The 20833-nt window shown below is 44.8% G+C and overlaps 3 non-coding genes across 3 annotated transcripts; all 3 read right to left on the reverse strand.

Annotated features, from left to right (window-relative positions):
* Positions 1-4088: 4088 nt before the first annotated feature.
* TRNAV-CAC (transfer RNA valine (anticodon CAC)) lies at positions 4089-4161 on the reverse strand. The gene has a single exon. It is a non-coding gene; the product is annotated as a tRNA-Val (tRNA).
* Positions 4162-7706: 3545 nt separating this feature from the next.
* On the reverse strand, positions 7707-7779 carry TRNAV-CAC (transfer RNA valine (anticodon CAC)). The gene has a single exon. It is a non-coding gene; the product is annotated as a tRNA-Val (tRNA).
* A 10573-nt stretch (positions 7780-18352) lies between these two features.
* TRNAV-CAC (transfer RNA valine (anticodon CAC)) lies at positions 18353-18425 on the reverse strand. Its single transcript has one exon. It is a non-coding gene; the product is annotated as a tRNA-Val (tRNA).
* Positions 18426-20833: the final 2408 nt, after the last annotated feature.

The following is a 20833-nucleotide window of genomic DNA, read 5'->3' on the forward strand; positions in this document are numbered from 1 at the left end:
TTTTTCAGTTTTTAAGAAACTTGGGTATACCAATGAAAGAAACTTGCCTATTCCATGCTAAAAATTCAATATTCTTCCTGTATTAATCCCCCTTATTACTGTGGAGCTCCACTTGAGGGAAAAAATGCATATTAAGGTCATCCTTATTGTAGCTCCTACACTTTTGCAGTTATTGACAAGGATTGCCTTGGCCCAGGTGGTTTTTACATAATAGTGGAAAAACAAGAGGTGGACAGCTTCTCATTGTTGCGGTGTCACATACCAGGAAATACCAGAATCCTCAGGACAAGCATCAGACAAAAAAGACTCATGGTCCAGACTAGCTGTCATCGTCTACCTAACAGGGAATAGATCCCTGTAAACCACCACCCAACAGGGATTATCCCCGAAGTTCACTTCCTAAAATTAAAATCAGAATCCCGCACTGAGAGGAGAAATTAGTGATGCACAAATGAGAGGGAGAGAGAGAGAGAGAAAATCCTTGTCCAGTAACCACACAGTATGAAAAAGCCAAAATGCTCAATTTCTGCACATGAGATTTAACAGAACAGAGGAAACATGTGCTAATAACTCTAAGGGTCCAAGTCTGAAGCAGGAACCTGTGGGGGGGCAGGATTCTGTTGGCTCCCACGATGTGTCTTAGATGGGCTAACTTTTATAGTCACAGCCAGAAAACACAGAAACAAACAAACAAAAAACTGACAAGGAATAACATAGAAACACTTATTCCCATGCTAATTCCCCATTTTACACGAGGAAGGACAGGCATTAGATTGTTTTCATCAAATTAAAAGTATAAGCAAAATTTATAAATAAAAGAGTAAAGGGGAGAAGGAAAAAACCTCTGGGATCAGTGAGATTCTTCTCTTTGTATAAGTTGCTTGGCAGGACGTTAACAAAGAGGTCATTCTGGGCAGTCTTCTCTGGACCCTGTTGACTAGGTCAGCAGAGAAAACAATTACATTTATTGGAGGATTTAAAAAATATTGAATGTTGAACTTTTGAACATATGCAATAGAATATCTCTGTGTAATGCCCACAATGTCCCTCTGTTGTCCTTCCCCTTAGTTATGTCGAGAGGGCACTGCTCCCTTTATTAGTTAGAGTATCTTAGAGAGATGTATACAAAGTTTGCTGTGTTGGCAACTAAATGAAGAAAGGGACATTGAAAGACTGGAAAATAAAATAGAACATGATTCAGTCCCACTTCTGTGGAAGGAAAATTTGAAGGATTTACCAACATTAGAAGCATAGAAACACTAAAGGTAGCACTTGCACTTCCAGTTCTCTAAGCTATGGAAACACCTGCACGAGTGGTCAGAGGTGTGTGTACAATAATGATGGTTGCAGCATATTCATCATCGTGAAACCATGAAACCAAGTAATACACAACCAGGGAAGAAAGCCCTTTATCAAAAATAATGCAGAGGAGAATTATGATGATGAGTTCACTGCTAACATCATTCATAGAACAATTACTAACATTCACAGATGAAAAGTTTAAGACACATAAAATATGACTTTCTTGTCCAAGAATATAGACTTGCCGAATAAAGACTATCGCACCAGACCGTGGATTCCTGGATCTCTTCCAGGAGGCCGTAAGTTAGGCAACTATAGAGTCCAATAGAGACGACAGACAATAGAGCTGGGAAGGGGAGTGTGGCCCAAGACTGGCAGCAGTCGTGAGGTGGACAGGACCCCGAACGCAGTTCGGTAAACTTTGTGGAAGCAGATGTACAGGTAATAATCAGCATGGAACACCGGGAATGGTAATCAACGCGGAAAACCTTGAATTGGTTCTAAAACCTCTCCCACCGTCCCTGGGTGGGCTCGAACCACAACCCTTCCGATTAACAGCCGAACGCGCTAACCCACTGCACCACAGACAGCAGCACGTGACTCCTCTGGACTCTCTATGGAGTAGACACTCAGGAATTCCCAGGATGTGCCGCCTTTCTCGCAGGAAAATGATACCAGTTCCAAAGCCTCGGAAGAATGGACGGTTTAGAGCAGTTAATCACACTGGACCTGAGACTGGGTCAAGGTCAGGAAAAGACAACACTAAGCACTATTATCACAGGGCAGCCACCCATGCACACAATTCTGACAAGCACTTGAGAATACTCTCCCTCCCTTTGACGCATTTCCCATCTGCTCCTCTCATCCTCCAACTCACTACAGGGAAGGATTCGTCACCTTTGTGTCCTGTCAGAACCCTTTACGCTCCCTGTAGGGCACAGAGAACCAGGCAACAGCCAAGGGGCAGCTGCACTTCCCTGAAGGGCCTTTCCCCAGGTAGGCGGTTCCAGCGCTCAGGCTGACCCAAGACCCCACTGCCCGCCAAGGCAACCGGGAGGAGACCGGAGGGCAGCCCGTCCGGGAGGATTCCTACTAGCACAGAACATGCCTGGCCTGCACTTCGTGGGGAGCTGAATAAAACTCCTCCTGAAGCTTCTCTACAGCCTGAAGAGAACGGATTTCAGGTTCCTGAAAGGGCAAGGGGGCGTCCCCGCGAGGACAAAGGCTTCCCCTGGTCTTGGAGGACAAGTCCCGCAGAAGCTGGCTTTGAGAGACACGCCAAACGAAAGGAGCAATCTTGAGTGGAGATGCCTGCAAGGAACTCTCATGTGGTGTCGCCATTCTTATATACGGAGAGAGAGTGAGAAACCCAACGTGGGAAAATGTTTACTGTGCACTTACGTATAGAATATACGATGTTATTACTCTTGCAACTTTTTTGTATGTTTCAAAGAGTTTTCCTTTTGGTTTTCAATGAACTCGTGTCCCCGATGCTCTTGGGATGAAAACTCTGTAAACAAGTCTTCGGGTTTGTAACATGCAGGGAGAAAAGAGCCGAGGCGAGAGCTGGCCAGCCCAGGCTGTTCATTACATCTCACCTCCTCCAGCCTGCGCGATGTCAAGGATTCTGATCCAGGACTCACCGGCATTTGGGGACTCAGTGCAGAAGCTCTTCTGCATCTGAACCTTGAAATAAACACAGCTCTGGTCGGGACAGGAAGAGGAAGACTCCTGCCAGTGGAGATGCTGAAGGGGGGAAAAAAGGAAAAAAAAAAAAAAACCCTTCCCTCACCGGGAATCGAACCCGGGCCGCAGCGCTGAAAGCGCCGAATCCTAGCCACTAGACCACCAGGGAACCATTGAGGAGCCGCGACTTCGAGTCTCCAGATGAAAACTGTAAAAGTAAAGATTACACTTCAGAGACCCGGAGAGCTGGAACGGAGATCTCCCAGAAGCCCAGGGCTGAATGCAGCTGTGCAAGGCTCCCAGCCCTTGCCCGGCTGCTCATCACCCTTCACATCTGCAGTCTTGGGCGACGCTGTGGGCTCTGAGACAGGACACAAGGTCCGTCCTGGTCTAGCTTCAGTGCTCTGTGCTGCCGAGCCAAGGTCATGCTCTCTTTCTGAACCTCGGTTTTCTCTTGAGTCAGGTGCCGACTGGGGTGTCAATAGGTGATGGGCGGATCCGTTCACTTCCTGATGTCTGCTCTGGCTCTGGGGGCTCTCCTGGTTAACGGCACCGGTACGGGCTCCTTCCCCTCCGCGACCAGCTCAGTTCGTGGAGCCTGACATTGTTCATTTCCGTGTCTTTGGCTCGAGTCCCCGGTGCACAGTTGGGTTCGGTCTCTTTTGTTCCGTCACGCAAATCAAACTGTTGCGTAAGTGTGGCGAGGTGGGGGAAAGCCAAGTGTGAAGGGATGAACTTGTGTGAAGCCAAGCCAGGGATGAACTCCTTGGTTTCCAGAGACATAACTCGCGTGAACATGTGCAAGAGATTTAGGCGCCTGCTTAGGAGGTGAGGGGATTTCCGGATGTAAAAATGAGCCGAAGTCAGCCTTGTCCTTTGCGCACTTGGGTCAGCTGGCTGTGGCCTGGACTCCGCAGTGACTCAGAGCGGAGAAAGGAGGGCTGGCTCCTAGCGCTGAGCAGGCTCTCAGGCAGCAACAGAACTCCTGGCCTGTACCTTGGGGATGGAAAATGCAGCTGCGCCCGCTGCCTCAGCCCCTGCCTTTCGGCCGTTTCGATTTTTTGAAAGGGAAGGTAAAAGTTTCAGAAAGGAAGAACGTTTGTTTCCGCCCGGTTTCGAACCGGGGACCTTTCGCGTGTGAGGCGAACGTGATAACCACTACACTACGGAAACACGGCGTGTGCTACAGCTCAGTGACACACCCCTGAAATCCGTAGTTCCTGCCAGCACTGCCCTACTCGCCAACTTTTTAAACTGAAGAATGAACCTTGAAGCCCCAAGACCTCTCAGGCAAGGAGTCTGCGGCTTCCGAGAGGCCCTGCTTTTAGGGTTCCGAGCCTGCCCCGAAGGGAGGACCCCCGAGCCTCCCACAGTCGGCCTTTGGGCTCCCGCACCGACCGCAGAGTCCTCGGATCCACAGCTATGCCCCCGAGTGCAGGGTCGCCCCCGCTGACTCCTCAGCTCCCAGAAGCCGCGGGAGCCGGGGGTTCGCGCAAGTGCCCTTTGGGCCTAAGGGGAAAAGGGAGAGAATTAGGTTCATTCCAGTGAGCTTCTCTCTCTCTGGAGCTGATCCTGTGGGTCCCAGCTGCATTTCTCCAAAGGCTTCAAACAGAATTCCTTTAATCCACACTTGACTTAGTCGTTTTCAGGGTGAATGCCAGCTTGCTACAAACACCCCGTCATAACTGAAGGAGGAAATCTACAACTTCCAGGTAAATTCTATTTTCTTCCTCTGACTTCTTCAAACAACAACAACCAAAGACATGTCACTGGTACATACTTGCACTTTTCTTATAATACTTAAGGTATGTCTGACTATCTATGAAAAGCTCTTGCTATAGAAACATGTGCAAGAGATTGTCTACCATGAGCTAAACAATCGTCATGCCTGCCCAGGGTCCAAGAAGCTGATGAAGCTGGATCCAGTCCCCCACTGCCTTTAGATCACCAGTTAGATCACCATCCACACCAACCAGTTTTCCAGATGCAGGTCACTTATATGAGGGAGAAGAGGTCAGCTAAACAATCGTAATTTGTTCTGGGGAATGTTGAAGGTCAGCTCTGGTACAGTTAGAAGGGGAAATAAAAGACTTCACAATAAGGATAATAGCAGCTTTCTCGAGCTTTACTGAGTGACCAGCACTGTTCCTCAGTGCTTTACTCTGGAATAACTTATTAAGTCCACATAACAGCCCTGGAAGATAGTGTAGGACTTTACCACCCCTTGTTGCAGATGAGAACACTGAGGCACTGAAAAGCTGAGCTAACCTTTTCTCGGTCTCACCCCCATGACAGTGAGAGCCTGCGCTCAGACCCAGGCACTTTGCCTCCAGAGCCCTTCCCCTTGGCGACCATGCTCACGGGTAACTGAGGAAACTTCACTGAGATTTGCATCCCTTCCTTGTTCAACCTCCAAGATTTCAAGAGGAAAGAAGTTTGAAAGGTAGGCCTACAAAACTCCCCAAACTAATTAATGAAATGAAGAAGAGGAAGAGGAGAAAGAGGAAACGGGACGTTTTGAGAAGCCACGACGTTAGACGCAGAGAGAATGACGATGAGCTTGTTAAACACATACTAACTGGAAACTGTCTATTTAAAGACTAAGAAGGACCTATCTTCCAACAACTTAAGGCCTAAACTTTCCTTTTCCATGGCAGTCTCCACCCAAGAATACATTTCAAAGCTACCAATAGAGTGTATACAGATGTGAACATGAAAATCATACTTCAACATTAGTGGTAAAGAGATTATTTTTGAATTTTGTTTATTTTTTATACAGCAGGTTCTTGTTAGTAATTTTATACATATTAGTGTATATATGTCAAGCCCAATCTCCCAATTCACCCCAGCACCACGAACCCCTCTGCCACTTTCCCCGCGATGGTGTCCATATGTTTGTTCTCTACATCTGTGTCTCTCTTTCTGCCCTGCAAACCGGTTCATCTGTACCATTTTGCTAGGTTCCACATATATGCGTTAATATACGATATTTCTTTCCCTCTTTCTGACTTACTTCAACTAGTAAAGAGATTTTGAATGAGTTAACTCACATGGTTCCTAATAAAATGGGAGACAGTTATTAGGATGTTGTCATTAAAAAAGACAGGATTTATAAAAGAGCCAGAAAAGAGAAGAGAGGAAACACACACACACACACACACACACACACACACAAAGCCATACGGAAGGGAAGCCAAAAATCTGAGGACAACAAAAATATCCCAGTAAGTACTTTGAACCTACTTTTCCTCCTAGCCCAGGATAAAGCCGAAGAAAAAGTATCAACATCCCTTTAACAATAACCAAGTGGCATTAAATTTTTTAAAAATGAGGCATAATATGCATAAAGTTCAAAGAGTGTACAGTTCCCAAACCATTACCAGTGTACACCAACGTGAATAACTGATGAAGCAAACTGAATAACTAAGGTATGGAAAATGACCAGACCACAAAAGGCTTCCTCATGACTCTTCCCATGCAAGAGCTCAGAGGAATCACACACATACCCCTCCCAACCTCTCTGCCTGTTACATTCATATAAATTGGATCACAGGGTGTGCTCTGGGGTTGGGGGCCTGGAAGGGCATGGGTCTGACTTCTTTCACTCAACATTATGTCTATGAAATTTAACCCTATTTTTCACGTAGTTCTTTGTCTCTGTGTGTAGTCCTTGTAAGAATATAACTCTCCATAGATTTCTACTGTTGAACATTTCAGTTGTTTCCAGTTGAGGATATTCTGAAATGGTACAAAAATTTCTTTGTGATTTTGGTGGACATACACATTTTTCTAAGGCACCCCATTCCAGCAGAATAATGCCAGTGTTGACTTTAAAAATAATACTTTTGGGGGCTTCCCTGGTTGCACATTGGTTAAGAATCCACCTGCCAAGGCAGGGGACACGGGGTCAATCCCTGGTCTGGGAAGATCCCATGTGTTGTGGTGCAACTAAGCCCGTGCACCCCAGCCACTGAGCCTACGCTCTAGAGCCCGTGAGCCACAACTACTGAGCCCTCATGCCACAACTACTGACGCCTGCACGCCGAGATCCCATTCTCTGCCACAAAAGAAGCCACCACGATGAAGAGTAGGCCCCAATCACTGCAACTAGAGAAAGCCATAGCCGGGCAACGGAGACCCAACGCAGCCAAAAACAAAGAAGCAAAATAAATGTAAAAACTTTATAAATATAAAAATATATAAAAGTTTCGGGGGATTTTTTTGTTGTTTTTTTCCAGCAAAAAGGGTTTATTTAGGAATAGTGGAAGAATTGCAATTCAGGATAAGCAAGCTATAGCAAAAGCCATAGGTAAGTCCCACAAAGGACAGGAAGGAACCTTACTTTACAGAGAAAGAGGAGAAAGCTGAGGGAGGTTGTTTTGAAACCAAGCCCTTTGAGGAAAAGCGAAAATTCAGGGTGATGACGGTTTCTCATTGCCAAGTTGCTGATTTCTTGCAGGAGATGCAACGTACATGTTTTTCTGTTGGGGCCTGTAATCCATGATTCTTTCCTATTGATGCTTCTTCTGTTTGGGTCTGTAATTGACGATACTTCCTATCTTTGGACTTGAGTGGTACCCCATGAGAGCTCCCACTTCTGGTCTCCCGACTTCATTTTAGTGACGTTTCCCTTTATTAGTTTTCAAACCTGTGACAAGGAATTTTGAATTTTCAAGTTTTTGAAAGGGAAGGTAAAAGTTTCAGAAAGGAAGAACGTTTGTTTCCGCCCGGTTTCGAACCGGGGACCTTTCGCGTGTGAGGCGAACGTGATAACCACTACACTACGGAAACACGGCAGATGCTACAGCCTAGTGACACATCCCTGAAATCCGTAGGTCCTGCCACCACTATCCTAGTCGCCAACTTTTCAAACTGAAGAATGAACCTTGAAGCCCCAAGACCTCTCAGGCAAGGAGACTGCGGCTTCCTAGAGGCCCTGCTATTAGGGTTCCGAGCCTGCCCCGAAGGGAGGACCCCCGGAGCCTCCCACAGTCGGCCTTTGGGCTCCCGCACCGACCGCAGAGTCCTCGGATCCACAGCTGCCCCCGAGTGCAGGGGTCGCCCCCGCTGACTTCTCAGCTCCCAGAAGTCGCGGGAGCCGGGGGTTCGCGCAAGTGCCCTTTGGGCCTAAGGGGAAAAGGGAGAGAATTAGGTTCATTCCAGTGAGCTTCTTTCTCTCTGGAGCTGATCCTGTGGATCCCAGCTGCATTTCTCCAAAGCCTTCAAACAGAGTTCCTTTAATCCACACTTGACTTAGTCGTTTTCAACGTGAATGCTACCTTTCTAGAAACACCCCGTCATAACTGAAGGAGGAAATCTGCAACTTCCAGGTAAATTCTATTTTCTTCCTCTGATTTCTTCAAACAACAACAACCAAAGAGACAGGTCACTGGTACATACTTGCACTTTTCTTCTAATGCTTGAGATATGTCTATCTATGAAAAGCTCTTGCTATAGATACATGTGCAAGAGATTGTCTACCATGAGCTAAACAATCGTCATGCCTGCCCAGGGTCCAAGAATCTGATGAAGCTGGATGCAGTGCCCCACTGCCTTTAGATCACCAGTTAGATGACCATCCAAACCAACCAGCTTTCCAGATGCAGGTCACTAATATGAGGGAGAAGAGGTCAGCTAAACATTTAAACAATCGTAATTTGTTCTGGGGAATGTTGAAGGTCAGCACTGGTATAGTTAGAAGAGGAAATAAAAACCTTCATAATAAGGATAATAGCAGCTTTCTCGAGCTTTAGTGAGTGACCAGCACTGTTCCTCAGTGGTTTACTGTGGAATAACTTACTAAGTCCACATAACAGCCCTGGAAGATAGTGTAGGACTTTACCGCCCCTTGTTGCAGATGAGAACACTGAGGCACTGAAAAGCTGAGCTAACCTTTTCAGTGCCTCACCCCCGTGACAGTGAAAGCCAGCACTCAGACCCAGGCACTTTGCCTCCAGAGCCCTTCCCCTTGGCACCATGCTCACAGGTAACTGAGGAAACTTCACTGAGATTTGCATCCCTTCCTTGTTCAACCTCCAAGATTTCAAAAGGAAAAGAAGTTTGAAAGTTAGGCCTACAAAACTCCCCAAACTAATTAATGAAATGAAGAAGAAGAAGAGGAGAAAGTGGAAACAGGACCTTTGGAGAAGCCACGACGTTAGACGCAGAGAGAATGACGATGAGCTTGTTAAACACATACTAACTGGAAACTATTGAAAGACTAAGAAGGACCTATCTTCCAACAATTAAAGGCCTAAATTTCCCTATCCATGGCAGTCTCCACCCAAGAATACATTTCAAAGCTACCAATACAGTGTATAGAGATGTGAATATGAAAATCATACTTCAACATTAGTAGTAAAGAGATTATTTTTGAATTTTTTTTATACAGCAGGTTCTTATTAGTAATTTTATACATATTATTGTATATATGTCAATCCCAATTTCCCAATTCACCCCACCACCACGAACCCTTTTGCCACTTTCCCCGCGTTGGTGTCCATATGTTTGTTCTCTACAGCTGTGTCTCTCTTTCTGCCCTGCAAACCGGTTCATATGAACCATTTTTGAGGTTCCACATATATGCGTTGATATATGATATTTGTTTTCCTCTTTCTGACTTACTTCAAGTAGTAAAGAGATTTTGAATGAGTTAGCTCACATGGTTCCTAATAAAAATGGGAGACAGTTATTAGGATGTTGTCATTAAAAAAGACAGGATTTATAAAAGAGCCAGAAAAGAGAAGAGAGGAAACACACACACACGCACATACACACAAACACACACACAAAGTCTGAGAAAGGGGAGTTTTCCCTTTCCTTGAGGAACAGATAGCTGAAAGCCATCAAACACCTAGTCTGGATGGGTTAATCTAGTGACGTTCCGAACTAATCAGGTAAACGCTTTTGGCTATGTGTGGAGGCTCCAACAATTCTTCAGAGTTTAGTGGTGACGTGAATGTGGCGGCTGTTCTTTGTGGACGACCTGCCAGTGTCCTCCCTTTGGCACCTCTGAGTTACTTAAGCCTAATTGAACTACTATCCTCATCAGAATTTCTCAATTTCATATACCCTCCCCCTTCCTTGACTCATATTGATTCTTAACAGAGCAAGATTTGATCATGAACTCTTGCTTCTCTCTTTGCCGCAGTATAAACAGTGAAATGTCAGCTTAGGGTCATGGTTGTGAGCAACATACAAGTAAGTAGTCAGACATCCGATACTGAAGGGAAGCCAGAAATCTGAGGACAGCAAAAATATCCCAGTAACTACTTTGAACTTACTTTTCCTCCTAGCCCAGGACAAAGCTGAAGAAAAAGTATCAACGTCACTTTAACGATAACCAAGTGGCATTAAACTTTTAAAAACTTAGGCATAATATTCATGAAGTACAAAGAGTGTACAGTTCCCAAAGCATTACCAGTGTACACCAACGTGAATAACTGATGAAGCAACCTGAATAACTAAGGTATGGAAAATGACCAGACCACAAAAGGCTTCCTCATGACTCTTCCCATGCAAGAGCTCAGAGGAATCATGCACATACCCCTCCCAACCTCTCTGCCTGTTACTTTCACATAAATTGGATCACGGGGCATGCACTGGGTTTGGGGGCCTGGAGGGGCATGGGTCTGACTTCTTTCACTCAACATTATGTCTATGAAATTTAACCCTATTTTTCACGTAGTTCTTTGTCTCTGTGTGTAGTCCTTGTAAGAATATAACTCTCCATAGATTTCTACTGTTGGACATTTCAGTTGTTTCCAGTTGAGGATAATCTGAAATGGTACAAAAATTTCTTTGTGACTTTTGGTGGACATACACATTTTTCTAAGGCACCCCATTCCAGCAGAATAATGCCAGTGTTGACTTTAAAATTAATACTTTTGGGGGCTTCCCTGGTTGCGCATTGGTTAAGAATCCGCCTGCCAAGGCAGGGGACACGGGTGCGAGCCCTGGTCCGGGAAGATCCCACGTGTTGTGGAGCAACTAAGCCCATGCACCCCAGCTACTGATCCTATGCTCTAGAGCCCGTGAGGCAGAACGACTGAGCCCTCATGCCACAACTACTGACGCTTGCGTGCAGAGAGCCCATGCTCCACAACAAGAGAATCCATCACGATCAAGAGTAGGCCCCAATCACTGCAACTAGAGAAAGCACTCGCCCAGCAACGGAGACCGAATGCAGCCAAAAACAAATAAGCAAATTAAATGTAAAAAATTTATAAATATAAAAATATATAAAAGTTGCGGGGGTTGTTTTTTGTTTTTTTCCAGCAAAAAGGGTTTATTCAGGAATAGTGGAAGAATTGCAATTCAGGACAAGCAAGCTATAGCAAAAGCCATAGGCAACTCCCACAAACAAAGGACAGGAAGGAAACTTACTTTACAGAGAAAGAGGAGGAAGCTGAGGGAGGTTGTTGTGAACCCAAGCCCATTGGAGAAAAGTGAAAGTTCAGGGTGATGACGGTTTCTCTTTGCCAAACTGCTGATTTCTTGTAGGAGATGCAACGTACATGTTTTTCTGTTGGGGCCTGTAATGGATGATTCTTTCCTATTGATGCTTCTTCTGTCTGGGTCTGTAATTGATGATACTTCCTGTCTTTGGACTTGAGTGGTACCCCATGGGAGCTCCCACTTCTGGTCTCCCGACTTCATTTTAGCGACGTTTCCCTTTTTAGTTTTCAAAACTGTCACAAGGAATTTTGAATTTTCTAGTTTAATCTACTTTAATATTTTAGGAGACTTACTACATCAGACTAGTATCCTTACACCCTGTGGCCCTAGCAACTTTCAAGTGTTCAGTAGCTACATGTGGCTTGTCCCTATCATATTGGAGAGCACAGGTCAAAGGTGTAGCACAGCTAAAAGTGCAATATCTGGGCCACAGCATGTAACTGTGTATGGATGACCCTCAGCTGATGCTGCCAAATTTTCTTCCAACCTGTTGAACTTTTTAATACCCTTTCCAGAAATGAATAAGAATTTCCAGTGCTCTCCATCCTGTCAACATTTGGTTGTGTTTGCCCTTTTTTGTTAAAAGTAAGCTTTATTGAGGTGTAATTTACATAGTAAAATCTGCCAACATTAGATTATCCTACATTCTTTTCAATGATATCATTTCTCTGCAAAGCTGAATTTTGGTGCTTGCTGTGATAAAAAGCAAGGGCCATGCGAAAATGAATGTGTAACGAGAAGCAAGGAGGCGATTGAGAAGGTTTCAGAGGCTGTGCAGTGCGCAGCATTAAGGTTATGATTCTGCCGTGTCAGAGCAGTGAAAACACAAGCCACGCTACTGAACTCTTGTCAAGCGGACACATAAGAATAGCCACAGCCCCAGCCGCAAACCTACAAACTATAGAAATATATGTGAACCCAGAAAACAACAGCATTCCCCAACGAAAGCGCTGTTGTCAGCCAACCTATCAGGAAATCATGGCAAATGGGAAGCACAAAGACAGAGAGAATTTGCAGGCAACCAAAGATGATTCGTTAATTAAATCAATTTAATGTTAGTCAAAGGATTAAAGTTAACTGTAAATCTTGAATTTGTAATTTAAGCTGACACATGTTAGAACATGAGAATGTTGGAATCACATATTGGTGTATATGGAATCATATATTAGATGAAACCTAAATATATTTACCAAAAATTGTAAGTGGAATAATTGAGTCGTCTGGTTTCTAGAATTACAAGTATTCATTCCTCTTTAAAAAATTAGTATACTTAATGTACTTGACTAGCATATTTAATATACTTCAACACATAAATTTAAATGTTTAGACGTTGAAAACGTATTGGATATGTTGCTTATTTAACCGGTACAACCAGTATAGGAAATTTAGGAAGTCCAACTTATCTCAGATGTTCAAGCCAAAGTAAAGCCAAGACTTACATACCAGAATACTATACCACCGTTATTTTCTACATTATAAGACAATATGAAAATGTTTATATAGTAGTTTTTAGACCAAAATTATTAAACCAATCTAAGTTTTCCAAGTAACCTCGATAAAAACACAACACATGACATAAACATTTTAAATGTGATTATATATAAAATGTATAAATTATTTAAATTGCTTAAAAGTATTAAGGGCCATCTTTATCATCAATTTCATTTCGTTTCTCACTGTTCTTCCAAGTAATCAAGACCATTAATTTAATCTACAGCTTAATCGGTTATTGTTCCTTGTCACCAATTCAACAATATAATTTTTCCTTATGTAAGTACCACATTGAAAGCATAAGTAGTAAAACATTTTCCCCTGTAATTCTTAATTTTCTTATTTTAAAATTATGTAACTGGTTATTACTTTTCTGAAATTAATTGTGGAATTAATTTTTAATTAATTTAAATTTTTAGAGGCCAAATTCATCTATTCTCTCCCAAGGAATAGAAAGTATATTGTTTTGTTTCTGAGAAAATATATTTAAAGGGGAAAAAATTTCATCACACTAGTGGACATTATTTAACATGAAAGCAGAAGCAATGATATGTATTAACAGCAACTGACAGTGAGGGAAACAAAATGAAATAAGTCAGCCACATTAGGTCCTTGAAGGAAGCTCATTAATGAAAATCGGAGTACTTCTGTGATATGCTTTTGAGTTTCCAGGGTATGTATCTGTGCATGACGTCATTGCTCCTCATCCATCTGTATTAAGGACTGAAATGGCTTACAGTTCTGGAAGGTTTAAATCTTGACTTGTAGAGTTGCGACAAGTGCTCATGTTGCTGATTTTGTTGCTTGTTTCTAATGGTATAAATGTCTTTCCTCTGCTTTCTGTAGTCTGATGTAAGGAATCCCTAAAGGACATTTGTTTGAATTTTTTCAGTTATTTAGAAACCTGAGTATACCAATGAAAGAAAGCTGCCTATTCCATGCTAAAAGTTCAGTATTCTTCCTGTATTAATCCCCCTTATTAATGTGCAGTTCCTTATTGTAAGGCCAACTGGCCCGAGGCAGGGGAACGCAATCAGATTCACAGGTTGCATCAGATCAAAATTCTCCAAACCACGCAGTTCCAGAAACTGCCCTGGAGACATTCTGGACCACCCAGTTCCAGGAACTGATCTGGGGACTTTGAACCCAGCCCAGCCTTCCCGCCTTTCGAGGGGCAGGACAAACTGTCCCCCAGGATACCCAAAAAGACCACCAAATAAGGAATACCCTGCCCCCTCCCAGTTTCACCACACCTCTTTCCCTTCTTCCCCTATAAAATCTTGCCCAACCCTCGCCCGGGTGAGACTTCTCTGGCCCCTTTCTCTCAGACCGGTGAACCTCTTCCGGGAGCACTCCCTAATAAAGCTCACTTGAAGCTTTCCTCTGTTTCGTGCTGCCCTTTGTTAAGATCCCACCTTACACTTATGAGGGAACCATTGCATATTAAGATCATCCTTATTGTAGCTCCTACACTTTTGCAGTTATTGACAAGGATTGTCTTGGCCCAGGCGGTTTTTACCAAATAGAGGAAAGACAAGAGGTGGACAGCTTCTCACTGCTGTGGTGTCACATACCAGGAAATACCAGAATCCTCAGGACAAGCATCAGACAAGAAAGACTCATGGTCCAGATTAGCTGTCACCTTCTACCTAACAGGGAATAGATCCCTGTAAACCACCCCCCAACAGGGATTACTCCCAGAAGTTCACTTCCTAGAATTAAAACCAGAATCCCGCACTGAGAGGAGAAATTAGTGATGCACAAATGAGAGGCAGAGAGAGAGAGAAAAAAAATCCTTGTCCAGTAACCACACAGTATGAAAAAGCCAAAATACTCAATTTCTGCACATGAGATTTAACAGAACAGAGCAAACATGTGCTAATAACTCTAAGGGTCCAGGTCTGAAGCAGGAACCTGTGGGGGGGCAGGATTCTGTTGGCTCCCACGATGTGTCTTAGATGGAATAATTTTTAAAGTCACAGCCAAAAAAACAAAGAAACAAACAAAAAACTGACAAGGAATAACATAGAAACACTTATTCCCATGCTAATTCCACTTTTTATATGAGGAAGGGCACACATTAGATTGTTTTCATCAAATTAAAAGTATAAGCAAAATTTATAAATAAAAGAGAAAAGGGGAGAAGGAAAAAACCTCTGGGATCAGTGAGATTCTTCTCTTTGGATAAGTTGCTTGGCAGGACTTTATCAAAGAGGTCATTCTGGACAGTCTTCTCTGGACCCTGTTGACTAGGTCAGCAGAGAGAACAATTACAGTTATTGGAGGATTTTAAAAATATTGAATGTTGAGCTTTCGAACATATGCAATAGAACATCTCTGTGTAATGCCCACAATGTCCCTCTGTTGTCCTTCCCCTTAGTTATGTCGGGAGGGCACTGCTCCCTTTATTAGTTAGACTATCTTAGAGAGATGTATACAAAGATTGCTGTGTTGGCAAGTAAATGAAGAAAGGGACATTGAAAGACTGGAAAATAAAATAGAATATGATTTAGTCCCAATTCTGTGGAAGGAAAATTTGAAGGATTTACCAACATTAGAAACACTAAAGGTAGCACTTGCACTTCCAGGTCTCTACGCTATGGAAACACCTGCACGAGTGGTCAGAGGTGTGTGTACAATAATGATGGTTGCAGCATATTCGTCATCGTGAAACCATGAAACCAAGTAATACACAACCATGGAAGAAAGGCGTTTATCAAAAATAATGCAGAGGAGAATTATGATGATGAGTTCACTGCTAACATCATTCATAGAACAATTACTAACATTCACAGATGAAAAGTTTAAGACACATAAAATATGACTTTCTTGTCCAAGTCTATAGAATTGGCCGAATAAAGACTATCCCACCAGACCATGGATTCCTGGATCTCTTTCAGGAGGCCATAAATTAGGCAAGTATAGAGTCCAATAGAGACGACAGACAATAGAGCTGGGAAGGGGAGTGTGGCCCAAGACTGGCAATAGTCGTGAGGTGGATAGGACCCCGAACTGCATTCGGTAAACTTTGTGGGAGCAGATGTGCAGGTAATAATCAGCATGGAACACCGGGAATGGTAATCAACATGGAAAACGCTGAATGGGTTCTAAAACCTCTCCCAACGTCCTTGGGTGGGCTTGAACCACCAACCTTCACGATTGACAACCGAACGCGCTAAGCCACTGCGCCACAGAGACAGCAGCACGTGTCTCTTCAGGACTCTCTATGGAGTAGACACTTACGAATTCCCAGGATGTGCCGCCGTTCTCACAGGAAAATGGTACCCATTCCAAAGCCTCGGAAATTCGGACGGTTTGGAGAGTTAATCACACTGGACCTGAGACTGGGTCAAGGTCAGGAAAAGACAACACTAAGCACTATTATCACAGGGCATCCACCCATGCAGACAATTCTGACAAGCCCTTGAGAATACTCCCCCTGCCTTTGACGCATTTCCCATCTGCTCCTCTCATCCTCCCACTCACTAGAGGGAAGGATTCGTCACCTTTGTGTCCTGTCAGAACCCTTTACGCTCCCTGCAGGGCACAGAGATGCAGGCAACAGCCAAGGGGCAGCTGCACTTCCCTGAAGGGCCTTTCCCGAGGTAGGCGGTTCCAGCGCTCAGGCTGACCCAAGACCCCACTGCCCGCCAAGGCAACCGGGAGGAGTCCGGAGGGCAGCCGGTCCGGGGGGATTCCTACTAGCACAGAACGTGTCTGGCCTGCACTTCGGGGGGAGCTGAATAAAACTCCTCCTGAAGCTTCTCTACAGCCTGAAGAGAACGGATTTCAGGTTCCTGAAAGGGCAAGGGGGCATCCCCACGAGGACAAAGGCTTCCCCTGGTCTTGGAGGACAAGTCCCGCAGAAGCTGGCTTTGAGAGACACGCCAAACGAAAGGAGCAATCTTGAGTGGAGATGTCTGCAAGGAACTCTCAAGTGGTGTCGCCATTCTTATATACGGAGAGAGAGTGAGAAACCCAACGTGGGAAAATGTTTACTGTGCACTTACGTATAGAATATAGGATGTTATTACTCTTGCAACTTTTTTGTATGTTTCAAAGGGTTTTCGTTTTGGTTTTCAATGAACTCGAGTCCCCGATGCTCTTGGGATGAAAACTCTGTAAATAAGTCTCCGGGTTTGTAACATGCAGGGAGAAAAGTGCCGAGGGGAGAGCTGACCAGCCCAGGCTGTTCATTACATCCCATCTCTTCCAGCCTGCGCGATGTCAAGGACCCTGAGGCCGGGACTCACCGGCATTTGGGGACTCAGTGCAGAAGCTCTTCTGCATCTGAACCTTGAAATAAAACACAGCTCTGGTCGGGGCAGGAAGAGGAAGACTCCTGCCAGTGGAGATGCTGAAGGGGAAAAAAAAGGAAACAAAAAAAAAAAAAAAGAAAAAGAAAAAGAAAAAAGGCTTCCCTGACCGGGAATCGAACCCGGGCCGCAGCGGTGAAAGCGCCGAATCCTAGCCACTAGACCACCAGGGAACCCCTGAGGTGCCTCGACTTAGCGTCTCCAAATGAAAAATTTAAAAGTAAAGATTACACTTCAGAGACCCGGAGAGCAGGAACGGAAATTTCCCAGAAGCCCAGGGCTGAATGCAGCTGTGCAAGGCTCCCAGCCCTTGCCTGGCTGCTCATCACCCTTCACATCTGCAGTCTTGGGCGACGCTGTGGGCTCTGACACAGGACACAAGGTCCGTCCTGGTCTAGCTTCAGTGCTCTGTGCTGCCGAGCCAAGGTCATGCTCTCTGAACCTCGGTTTTCTCTTGAGTCAGGTGCCGACTGGGATGTCAACAGGTGATGGGCGGATCCGTCCACTTCCTGATGTCTGCCCTGGCTCCGGGGGCTCTCCTGGTTAACGGCAACGGTACGGGCTCCTTCCCCTCCGCGACCAGCTCAGTTCGTGGAGCCTGACATTGTTTATTTCTGTGTCTTTGGCTCGAGTCCCCGGTGCACAGTTGGGTTCGGTCTCTTTTGTTCCGTCACGCAAATCAAACTGTTGCGTAAGTGTGCCGAGGTGGGGGAAAGCCAAGTGTGAAGGGATGAACTTGTGTGAAGCCAAGCCAGGGATGAACTCCTTGGTTTCCAGAGACATAACTCGCGTGAACATTTGCAAGAGATTTAGGCGCCTGCTTAGGAGGTGAGGGGATTTCCGGATGTAAAAATGAGCCGAAGTCAGCCTTGTCCTTTGCGCGCTTGGGTCAGCTGGCTGTGGCCTGGACTCCGCAGTGACTCAGAGCGGAGAAAGGAGGGCTGGCTCCTGGCGCTGAGCAGGCTCTCAGGCAACAACGGAACTCCTGGCCTGTCCTTTGGGGATGGAAAATGCAGCTGCGCCCGCTGCCTCAGCCCCTGCCTTTCGGCTGTTTTCCTTTTTTGAAAGGGAAGGTACAAGTCTCAGAAAGGAAGAACGTTTGTTTCCACCCGGTTTCGAACCGGGGACCTTTCGCGTGTGAGGCGAACGTGATAACCGCTACACTACGGAAACACGGCAGATGCTACAGCCTAGTGACACATCCCTGAAATCCGTAGGTCCTGCCACCACTATCCTAGTCGCCAACTTTTCAAACTGAAGAATGAACCTTGAAGCCCCAAGACCTCTCAGGCAAGGAGACTGCGGCTTCCTAGAGGCCCTGGTTTTAGGGTTCCGAGCCTGCCCCAAAGGGAGGACCCCCGAGCCTCCCACAGTCGGCCTTTGGGCTCCCGCACCGACCGCAGAGTCCTCGGATCCACAGCTATGCCCCCGAGTGCAGGGTCGCCCCCGCTGACTCCTCAGCTCCCAGAAGCCGCGGGAGCCGGGGGTTCGCGCAAGTGCCCTTTGGGCCTAAGGGGAAAAGGTAGAGAATTAGGTTCATTCCAGTGAGCTTCTCTCTCTCTGGAGCTGAACCTGTGGGTCCTAGCTGCATTTCGCCGAAGCCTTCAAACAGAATTCCTTTAATCCACACTTGACTTAGTCGTTTTCAACGTGAATGCTACCTTTCTAGAAACACCCCGTCATAACTGAAGGAGGAAATCTGCAACTTCCAGGTAAATTCTATTTTCTTCCTCTGATTTCTTCAAACAACAACAACCAAAGAGACAGGTCACTGGTACATACTTGCACTTTTCTTCTAATGCTTGAGATATGTCTATCTATGAAAAGCTCTTGCTATAGATACATGTGCAAGAGATTGTCTACCATGAGCTAAACAATCGTCATGCCTGCCCAGGGTCCAAGAATCTGATGAAGCTGGATTCAGTGCCCCACTGCCTTTAGATCACCAGTTAGATCACCATCCAAACCAACCAGTTTTCCAGGTGCAGGTCACTAATATGAAGGAGAAGAGGTCAGCTAAACATTTAAACAACTGTAGTTTTTTCTGGGGAATGTTGAAGGTCAGCAGTGGTACAGTTAGAAGGGGAAATAAAAGACTTCACAATATAAGGATAACAGCAGCTTTCTCGAGCTTTACTGAGTGAGCAGCAGTGTTCCCCAGAGCTTTACTGTAAAATAACTTACTAAGTCCACATAACAACCCTGGAGGACAGTGTAGGACTTTACCACCCCTTGTTGCAGATGAGAACACTGAGGCACTGAAACGCTGAGCTAATCTTTTCAGGGTCTCACCCCCGTGACTGTGAGAGCCAGCACTCAGACCCAGGCACTTTGCCTCCAGAGCCCTTCCCCTTGGCCACCATGCTCACGGGTATCTGAGGAAACTTCACTGAGATTTGCATCCCTTCCTTGTTCAACCTCCAAGATTTCAAAAGGAAAAGAAGATTGAAAGGTAGGCCTACAAAACTCCCAAACTAATTAATGAAATGAAGAAGAAGAAGAGGAGAAAGAGTAAACAGGACCTTCGGAGAAGCCACGACGTTAGAAGCAGAGAGAATGACGATGAGCCTGTTAAACACATACTAACTGGAAACTGTCTATTTAAAGACTAAGAAGGACCTATCTTACAACAACTTAAGGCCTAAACTTTCCCTTTCCATGGCAGTCTCCACCCAGGTATACATTTCAAAGCTACCAATATAGTGTGTACAGATGTGAATATAAAAATCATACTTCAACAATAGTTGTAAAGAGATTATTTTTGAATTTTGTTTATTTTTTATACTGAAGGTTCTTATTAGTAATTTTATACATATTAGTATATATATGTCAATCCCAATCTCCCAATTCACCCCACCACCACGAGCCCCTCTGCCACTTTCCCCGTGTCCATAAGTTTGTTCCCTACAGCTGTGTCTCTCTCTCTGCCCTGCAAACTGGTTCATCTGAACCATTTTTCTAGCATCCACATATATGAATTAATATACGATATTTGTTTTCCTCTTTCTGACTTACTTCAAGTAGTAAAGAGACTTTGAATGAGTTAGCTCACATGGATCCTAATAAAAATTGGAAACACTTATTAGGATGTTGTCATTAAAAAAGACAGGATTTATAAAAGAGCCAGAGAAGAGAAGAGAGGGAAAGCACGTACACTCACACACGCACACACACACACACACACACACACACACACACACAAACACACACACAAAACATGAGAAGGGAGTTTTCCCTTTCCTTGAGGAACAGATAGCTGAAAGCCATCAAACACCTAGTCTGGACGGGTTAATCTAGTGACGTTCTGAACTAACAAGGTAAACGCTTTTGGCTATGTGTGGAGGCTCCAAAAATTCTTCAGAGTTTAGTGGTGACGTGAATGTGGCGGCTGTTCTTTGTGGACGACCTGCCAGTGTCCTCCCTTTGGCACCTCTGAGTTACTTAAGCCTAATTGAACTACTATCCTCATCAGAATTTCTCAATTTCATATACCCTCCCCCTTCCTTGACTCATATTGATTCTTAACAGAGCAAGATTTGATCATGAACACTTGCTTCTCTCTTTGCCGCAGTATGAACAGT

Source organism: Pseudorca crassidens, chromosome 2, assembly GCF_039906515.1.
Source record: "Pseudorca crassidens isolate mPseCra1 chromosome 2, mPseCra1.hap1, whole genome shotgun sequence".
In the NCBI taxonomy this organism is placed as follows: domain Eukaryota; kingdom Metazoa; phylum Chordata; class Mammalia; order Artiodactyla; family Delphinidae; genus Pseudorca; species Pseudorca crassidens.